General features: G+C 41.6%; 1 long non-coding RNA gene across 2 annotated transcripts; it reads left to right on the top strand.

Annotated features, from left to right (window-relative positions):
- Positions 1-2,746: 2,746 nt before the first annotated feature.
- On the top strand, positions 2,747-9,753 carry LOC111163435 (uncharacterized). Of its 2 annotated transcripts, none has more exons than XR_002641762.2 (3): positions 2,747-3,534; positions 5,185-5,429; positions 8,163-9,753. It is a non-coding gene; the product is annotated as an uncharacterized LOC111163435 (long non-coding RNA). The 2 variants fall into 2 exon arrangements; XR_016388222.1 differs by having other exon boundaries at positions 2,748-3,534; positions 5,185-5,417.

The following is a 9,753-nucleotide window of genomic DNA, read 5'->3' as shown; positions in this document are numbered from 1 at the left end:
AGGTCTGGGAACCAGAGAGAGGGAGGTGAGTGGAGGTGGAGAGATGGGCAACCCTAGTCCTTAACCCTCCTTATTTACCCAGGGGCACCCAGATTCCCTATCTCTCCTTTCCCTCAATACACAGGACTTGAAGGGTCCCTTACCCACTCCAGTCTGACCTCCGCCATTCCAGAGCAAGCTGGACCAGGTGTGCATGTGACTGAGTTTTGACCATGCAATTGAGGTGAAATCCTAAGAGAGGGCAAAGCAACAATATGAAAGGAACCCAAGTCTCTGATTGACCAGGTGCAGCAGAGCTGCCTGCTGCTCAGCATCTTCCAGACTGTTATTTGAGAAATAAACTTCTGTTTTCTCATTTTAAAAAAGAAAAAAAGAGTACAGACTCCTTTTTTTTTTGAATTTTTGAATTTTATTTTATTTTATTTTTATACAGGAGGCTCTTATTAGTCAGAATACAGACTCTTGATTAAGGGTTGGATTTGAATATCAGCTCTTAAACTTAACACTCCTGTGACCCAGTTAAGTTCCTTTAATATCTATTAGCTTCAGTTTTCCATAGGTGTAAAGTAAGGTTGTTATATATTTCACAGCACTGTTCAAGGTATAGGAAAGAAAATATGTACACCTGGCGTATAGTGGACACTCTATATTTATTTATTTATTTTATTTAAAACTTTATTTTTAAATTTATTTTTGGCTGCATTGGGTCTTTGTTGCTGCGCGCGGGCTTTCTCTACTTGCATTGAGCGGGGGCTACTCTTCGTTGTGGTGCGCAGGCTTCTCATTGCGGTGGCTTCTCTTGTTGCGGAGCACGGGCTCTAGGCGCGCGGGCTTCGGTAGTTGCGGCACGTGGGCTCTAGAGCGCAGGCTCAGTAGTTGTGGCACACGGGCTTAGTTGCTCCCCGGCATGTGGGATCTTCCTGGACCAGGGCTCGAACTCATGTCCCCTGCATTGGCAGGCTGATTCTTAACCACTGCTCCACCAGGCAAGTCCCTAGTATATTTTAATATTTCCCAAAATGCATTACTTTGCACTCTATTTCTTAATGCTAACAATGACCGAGAAAATAAGAAGAGCTTAAAGTATATTTGCTATATGTTTCAAGAAGGCAGGGATCAATTTTATTTAAAATAAATTTTTTTGGGGGGGGGGACTGCGCTGCGCGGCATCTGGAATCCTATTTCCCTGACCAGGGATCAAACCCATGTTCCCTGCATTGGAAGCATGGAGTCTTAACCATTGGACCACTAGGGAAGTCCCTAAAATATTTCATTAAAGGCAGATTTTTAAACATCTTATACTTAAGGGGATTAGTTTAAATTAATTAGAAAACTAATTCAGAATTTTCACGTTCTTCAAAGGTGTTAGATAAATGAAGATTTTCTAAATTATAATAGCAAAGTCAGAATAAATACCTGTTTATGTTGACAAGTCTTCTAAATGTGTCTTTAGATCTGGTTGGTTGCTTTGACCCCCAAGCAAGAGAGAATAAATAATGCATTCCTCTACAAGCTGACTAACCATAAAAGTGTAACAAGTTCCCATTGGTATGCCCAGACCTGTGGAAGAGAAAATGAGTAGAAAATAAGAAAGGTATGTAGCACCTTGTTCTGACTTCCCAAGGATTAAAGGATGATCATATGAACAAACCCACAATGTAAATTATTTATACTGTTGAATAATATGAAACTATATAAATTAACAAAGATTATATATAAGAACAATTTCTAAGCAATTCCTAACACATATAGGCTATTGTTTAAGAATTCAATAATATCTTGAAGTCCATTAATGCTATAGTTCTCACCTTTTGAGATACCTCTGTGGCTCTTAGGGGGTTATTTGTTACTCAAGGTCAAAGTAAGTTGAAAGCAGAAAGTTCTGCAAGACTACCAGCCAGGAACACATGAATCTATCTGCTTTTCTTCCTTACTGTCCAAGACAGCAGGGTCTTTCTTGCCTGATTCACTCAGGAAGAGCAGGACTCTTCAAGACACACTGAGAGAATCCACCAAGCACATGACAGGTTCGTTAGGGCTGCAGGCTACCATTATATACCTTCCCTCCCATCCCTTCCAGGGCAAAACCCCATGAGAGCTGAACCTTGTCTGTCTTATGTACAGCGTACAGCACAGGGCTGGCATGTAGTAGTATTCAACCATTTCCTAAATGAACATGATAGAGTGGCAATGAGAACTTGAGGTAACTGGAGCCTTAATTTGGAAAGCATTTCCCAGGCATAAGGGCATGACCTGGGGATATATAAGCTACTCAAGGAGTACAGCGCAGTGTACAACAATCTATAATGGAGCTATATGCCCCCAAATGAACTCAGACAAGGTCCCAAATCCAGACACAGGCATCTAGGGAAAATGATTTTGTTACCATGCTAGTTTTTCTTTGGGACTGATCATTTATGTTTCATAACAGAAATTTGGCTTTGGGCAGCTTCATTTATTTATTAAAAAACATTTTTTTTTTGCGGTATGTGGGCCTCTCACTGTTGTGGCCTCTCCTGTTGCAGAGCACAGGCTCTGGACGCGCAGGCTCAGCGGCCATGGCTCACGGGCCCAGCCGCTCCGCGGCATGTGGGATCTTCCTGGACCAGGGCACGAACCCTTGTCCCCTGCATCGGCAGGTGGACTCTCAACCACTGCGCCACCAGGGAAGCCCCCAGCTTCATTTATTAAAGAAGAACATCATGATTTTAGAGAACAGAACACCGTTTTCCTTGTTTTGCTGTTCAGTAGGGCAGAATGTTTAGACCGACTCTCTTTTTTACAGAAGTAACTTAGCATACCCAAATGTCTAAGTACTCAACTGTTATGCTGCTGGAAGTGGCAAGAGAAAACAATCCAGGTAGAAATGAACAGGAAAAGATGTTTAGGTTCCCTGTTCTGTGAAGAGTAATGTAGGGAAATGAAAGTGAACTGGAGAGGAAGAGAAATGGGAGCTGAAGAAACAGCCAAGAATCAGGAAGAGAGATTGCAAAACATGCCCCCTTTAGCCCCAAGTGCATTTGCATTTGCCTCTTTCTCCACCTTTTGGTTGTTTGGAGGTGCCAGGCATGCGTTGCCACATGGCACACCCTCGACCTCTCCTGGTCACACTCTGTCATGAGTCACAACCTTGAGTCCTGTGGAAACAGCAAAGAGCGGGGCTCTCGGGGAGGAAGACAGTGCCTGACCCAGTGTCCACTACTTCAAGAAATGGGCATAAGGTGGCAGCACTGGTAGTGCCTGCAGGTGTTGTGGAGAGAAACTTGGCCAAGGGCCAGCTGTACTTGAGCTGCTAAGTCCCAGGGAAAAGATGGAAAAGGGGAACTCTGTTAAAGACCTCCTTATTAGGGTAGTAAGTGATGGAAGGAAAAAGGCTTCTCCTGGGGGAGCAGTGGCACCAGGAGCTCCACTAGGAGGAATGCGTGATGAGGTCACATTGCCTGGCACCCATACGTCTGTTAAAAGAATAACTGCCACTTATGAGGAAGGATTAAGACGGACTGATGAACAACATGGATGAATCTTGAAAACATGGTAAGTGAAAGAAGCCAATCACAAAAGATGTGTACTGTACAATTCTGCTTACGTGAAATGTCCAGCACAGGCAAATCTATAGAGACAGAACGTAGGTGAGTGATTGCCTAGGGCTTGAGACTGGGGACAAAGAGGGGGTGACTGCTAAAGGGTTTCTCTTTAGGTTGATGAAATGTTCTAAAGTTGATTGTGGTGATGGTTGCACAACTCTGAATAAGCTAAAAACCATTGAATTTTGCACTTTAATGGATAAATTGTAATGAAACCTCAATAAACCTGTTACTTTTTAAAAAATGAATATTTAATTAAAACCAGAGAGGAAAGGTTATAACGTGAGTGCATTCTTAACCCTTCTCTCCCTCCCTGGTCCTTTGAATACCTATGGTTTCAATAGGGATGAGAGGCATGCCTTTTCCTGGAATCACCCATTTCTAAGCCAGTGCCTCTTAAACTTTAATTTGCATACAGATCACCTGTGGATCTTGTCAAAATGCAGAATCTGTTTCAGAAGGTCTGAAGTGGAGCCTAAGACTGTGCATTTCTAAGAAGCTCCTAGGTGATCTTGAAGCTGCTGGTCCTAGAATTACACTTTGAATAGAGAGACTCTAAGAGACTCATTGAAATTATATTTGTTCTTTGATTGAGATTAGTATTATGTCAGCTCTGTACTGAAGTTAAAATGCCAAGTAAATATTTTTATTTTGACTTGCTAGTGGCATAACATATATATGATGCTTCTAACAACAGTTAATACAGGTATCTTGAAAAAGTACATTACTAACATTATGGTATTTATTATCCATTTTTATTGAAAAGTTCAGGATTTGGAACTGTAAGAGAACTGGGTTTGAATCCTGGCTCTATCATTAACCAATGTCATGGCCTTGGACTATCTGAGTTTCAGTTTCTTTGTGTATAGAATGGAGATACTAATACCTATCTCAGCGGATTTTTGGGAGTGCTGGAGACTATGGCACACACATTATACTCACTCTTGAGATAACTACTATTATTGTCATCATATTTGTGTGAGGTGGGAGAGCTACCACATTTCCTTCTCTGGATCTCGCATCACTCCATATTTTCTTTAAAACCTCCTAAATCTTGAAATTTTGGTTGTGTGGGAGATGCTTCTCAAAGATTATTTTTCTTTATCTGCCTAAAGAAGGTGTTGTTTGGAGCTCTAGTAAAATCCATACGGAATATAATTTTTAATATGTAGATGGTTGCTTTCTTTTTTGTGGGAGGGTTTGTTCTTTTATTAAGAGATTCAAAGAAAAAGTTCAGGATTTTTTTTTTTTATGGTACGCAGGCCTCTCACTGTTGTTGCCTCTCCCATTGCGGAGCACAGGTTCTGGACTCGCAGGCCCAGAGGCCATGGCTCACGGGCCCAGCTGCTCTGCAGCATGTGGGATCCTCCCGGACCGGTACGCGAACGCGTGTCCTCTGCATCGGCAGGCGGATTCTCAACCACTGCACCACCAGGGAAGCCCGTTCAGGATGTTTAATAAGGAATTTTGGTCTTCCTGATTCTCTAGTGTTAAGCTGGAATAATTCAACATCAATGACTTATTTTTGTTTAAAAAAATTTTCAAACTGAGTTACTCAATTTCACTTTAGGGCCTCTGCTATTTTCCTTTTCCTTTACAGGTATGGCAGGCAAGTTCTTCTAATGCCTGGCCCTCAGGGAAGCCTACAGAGAGAGGCAATTCGGAAAACCCTGTTTTGGAACAGAGCTGCTCCTCAATAGCTCCCCATGGAAGAGGAATTCCTGCCACAAATGACAAGACATCACAGGCACACAGCTTGGACTAGAGTGAGGACTGCTGCTTCTTCCTTCTTGTGGTGCTCTGACCTGGGAGGCCCATGAACTACAGTATTAGGCAAGCACCCAGGTGCCTTGTTCCTCCATGTTATTCTTGGGCTACAGTCTGAATGTTGTAGGCTTGCAAGGGGCTGCCCAATGTATTTGCTTCCTTTTGTTTTTATAGTCTTTCGACTTTTAGGCTGACTTTATCTCCTTGATTTTCCTAGTTTCTGGAAGAATATGTAGCAATACTAATTGTCACTGGCAAGTTCCTGGCATACAGCATTAGTGAAATTCATTTCTTCCTTCTTGTTAAATCATTCTTGCGTTTAAAAAAATTTTTTTTAACACTTTTGTAAATCTAACCCCTTGCCAACACCTTTCTATCACTGTGTACTGAGCATTAGCTACATGAAGGCCTAAGCAGTATCGAGACTTAAGAACTTGTTTTCTTCTCTATTTGTTTTTTAAATTATAGAAGACTCTAATGCTGTCAGCTGGTAAATGTTTAGAATTTAAGGTAAACATCACTCTAACTTTTGTAAACACTGTAATAGAAAACTGGTTTTAGAGATGCAAAAACAAATCAAAAATGTTGTTTTATGGAGAATTGTGTTGAAGACATATTTTGAAATTTGAAGAAGAAAACAAGAGGTTCTATGTCTTCAGTGCAGCTTTGAATATTTAGGATTTCTTCTGTTAACTGCTCTGTTTTGTGTCACTACTGCATGAGGGCCTCAGAAAGGCTGGACTGGAAACACCAGCCCCCTGAAAGGGACAGTCACGTGTTCATGGAGTGAGGAAGTGCTAGCTGCTAGCTGGGGACTTCCCAGGTCACTAATTTTGAAAAACCCCCTGAACACTGATCTTAAAGATCCAATTCTTCTCTTCAACAGCAAGGATCAAAATGTTGGAAGGCTGTATCCTGTTTCCTCATCTAGCACCAGGATTCTGGTGAAGAGTTGCAATGAAGTGGACTCTAAGTCGGCTTGTTCTTTCCTTTCTTATCCGACCAATTAAGGACATTATTTCATTTGGTGCATCTTAGCCATTCATTTTGGTGGACAATTGTTTCTCTTGTTATAAAGACCAAAGACCATTCTAAACCCAGAGTCAGCCAAATAGGTAAAACAAATATCTCATAATTCCACATAGCTGCCTTAGGAGGACTGGGTTCTAGTCTATGCAGGAATCCCTGGCATGAGCACTGTTATGTACAGAAGCCTGAGCTTAGAGAGCAGCCAGTGTGGCATAGATTGTGACTTGTGGACATTTCTGTGCCATTTAGTCCAAGTACAATTACCCATCATGAGAGCCTATGTGACACAAACAGGAAGAGAGTAGGAGAAGATGAACAGGAGGAAAGAAGTTATCTTAATTCTATTCTCCCCAAGGGGGGAAAATGACTAAAATATAACCTGAGTGTAAGAGCATTAGTAATATTAATAATAATATCTTTGATAATTAGGCCACTGATCTCAAAGTACTTTTATTTATTTATTTATTTAAATTTTATTTATTTATTTTTGGCTGCATTGGGTCTTCGTTGCTGCGTGCAGGCTCTCTCTGGTTGCGGCGAGTGGGGGCCACTCTTCATTGTGGTGCACGGGCTTCTCACTGTGGGCTTCTCACTGCGGTGGCTTCTCTTGTTGCGGAGCATGGGCTCCAGGCTTGTGGGCTTCATTAGCTGCAGCACACAGGCTCAGTAGTTGTGGCTCGCAGGCTCCAGAGCGCAGGCTCAGTAGTTGTGGCGCACGGGCTCAGTTGTTCCGCAGCATGTGGGATCTTCCCGGACCAGGACTTGAACCTGTGTCCCCTGCACCGGCAGGCGGATTCCCAACCACTGCACCACCACCAGGGAAGCCCTCAAGTACTTTTAACATCCATTATTTTCTTTGTACTCACCAAAATCTCTTTAAGGTCCCATAGAATGGGAATTGCCATGTCTTAAGTTTTTCCCTGTTCCTCTTTCCTCTTTATTCATCAACTTTCTTGGAAAATGAGGGATCTTGCCCTGTGAGTTAGGAACTTATCAATTCTGAAGGAAAAAGGCCTATCTTTCCTGTTCGTTAGACATCATCCTACACTGTACTTTATAGGAGGTACAAAAGTAGTGTATATTACAATGTTGTACATCACAGCAGGGTAATTGTCAGAGAACCTTCCATTTACAGTAAACTGAATGAGAGGATTGACATCCAAAATCAAAAAGTGGAAACTTCTAGACTGGTTTCAAAGCATCACAGTGAAAGGACAGTCATTTGACTCATGGAGAACCTCTGCTCTGATGCTTCAGAGCATACATAGTCCATATGATTAGATTTTGTAAGTCTGAAATCTTGATCATTACAGTCTATAAATGGATATAGCCTTTTGGAAGTCTTGACTTAGAATGAAAGCCTGGACCTTTGTCTCAAATATTGAGATACTATCAAATTGTAGGCTCTTTGCCTTGAATATTAGGTAGGTTATCCTCCTTTAACTCTTGTCTTCTGTTTCTTCATCCTCCACCCCCAATCACTCCCAAGAAGAACATCTCTAACAGAGTTTTCAATGTCTTTGTAGTACTTCATTCCTGTAAATTCCTTCTTCTCCATGTTTTTGTTCTGTTTTATGTAGTTTGGAAAATGACAGTGTAGAATATGTTTGGTATAACCCTAGTCCTGTCCAGCATTTTTCATCCCTTTAAAAAATATATATATATTATATATATATAAATATGTATATATATATATATATATATATACACACACGGGTGTGTGTGTGTGTGTTCTGCGGTTGAAAGTATAGAACTAAAAACTTTATTTATTTATTTATTTAGGCCACACCTTGCAGCATGAAGGATCTTAGCTCCCCGACCAGGGACCAAACCTTTGCCCCCTGCAGTGGAAGCATAGAGTCTTAACCACTGGACCACCAGGGAATTCCCTAGAAGTAAAAACTTTAAATAAAATAGAGGGCTTCCCTGGTGGCGCAGTGGTTAAGAATGGCCTGACAATTCAGGGGACATGGGTTCGATCCCTGGTCCGGGAAGATCCCACATGCTGTGGAGCAGCTAAGCCTGTGCACCACAACTACTGAGCCTGCGTTCTAGAGCCCATGAGCCATAACTACTGAAGCCCACACGCCTAGAGCCCGTGCTCCACAACAAGAGAAGCCACTGCAATGAGAAGCCCGCGCACTGCAACGAAGAGTAGTCCCCACTCGCAGCAACCAGAGAAAGCCCGCACACGGCGACGAAGACCCAACGCAGCCAAAAATAGATAAATAAATTAAAAATAAAAAAGAAAATGTTTCTTGTATTGTTCCTGTTAAGCATTTCTCATATTTTGGCATCACACACCAAAACATGATGTCAGAGGTGTGGGGTGGGGTGGGGGAGCAGGTAGGGGTGAGGGAAAGACTAGGTTAGATAGTACAATGTGTGCAGTGGTGAAGAATTTACTAAATTTAATTAATCTTCAATTAGCAGATCACTGAGGATATGAATCACTCACTGGCAGTCAAAAGGTGATGTCAGTGAATGGTTATGGCTCAGCATGACTGCTTCTGTTTGCTCCTGTATTTACTCCTAGCACTATTGCTACTGCAGGGCTCTCCTATGAATTTTTTTTTTTTTTTTTTGCGGTACGCGGGCCTCTCCTATGAATTTTATTGTGGGACTTTAGAAATGTCTACTGCCAAGGATAGCATTAATAAGTATTCCAGTTGATAGTTAGAGCAAGGAACAAGTTTCTTAATGAAGTTTATAAATATGGCTTTGGACTGATCTTATTGGCAATAGTCATACTATTAATTTCTAGTTGAAAGAATAACATGCTCACAGGAGTACTGAGCCTAAGTAGAAGACTCATTTTGGTGGAAATTGGGTTAGAACAGCACATGCAACTCAAGGATTGCTGAAGAAGGGCAGGTGCATAAGTTTCTTCATCATGAAAGGTGGATATTCAACGTGGAGACTGAGCGCCCTTGGTTAAGTTTATAAAACAGTTTCTGCCTAAACTCTCTGTAATAGTTACCAATTGTGCTAATAATGGGTTACAAAAGTCCTCAGTAGCCAATCAGGTTGCGACCTCCTTACTTCTAAGCATCTTCCCAGAGAATATCTTATGAAGGTTATGTAGTATCTCAATTCTCCTATGATTGCATCTTGGAAACACTGGCTGCTAGTTCATAAAAAACCAGATTATGTACAGAGTCAACTAGAATCCTTCTTTTCTAGATACTTTGGACTTCCAACTTTAGCTGGGCTAAAGTGGAACAACATGAGCCATGAACTCCAGGCTTTTCTGGACAGAGTGCCATATTTTTAAGTAACCGTGATTGACGGTTATGGGAAAAAAAATACTTAAATGGGCTCTTGGACTTTGTTCTGAGGTCAAAAGGGACCGCATTAAAAAATGTGTATTCTA

This window comes from Delphinapterus leucas, chromosome 1, assembly GCF_059928025.1.
Source record: "Delphinapterus leucas isolate spDelLeu-1000000601 "Yukka" chromosome 1, BTC_Dleu_Yukka2, whole genome shotgun sequence".
NCBI classification, from domain to species: Eukaryota; Metazoa; Chordata; class Mammalia; order Artiodactyla; family Monodontidae; genus Delphinapterus; species Delphinapterus leucas.
This window is presented reverse-complemented; position numbering and strand designations above follow the sequence as displayed.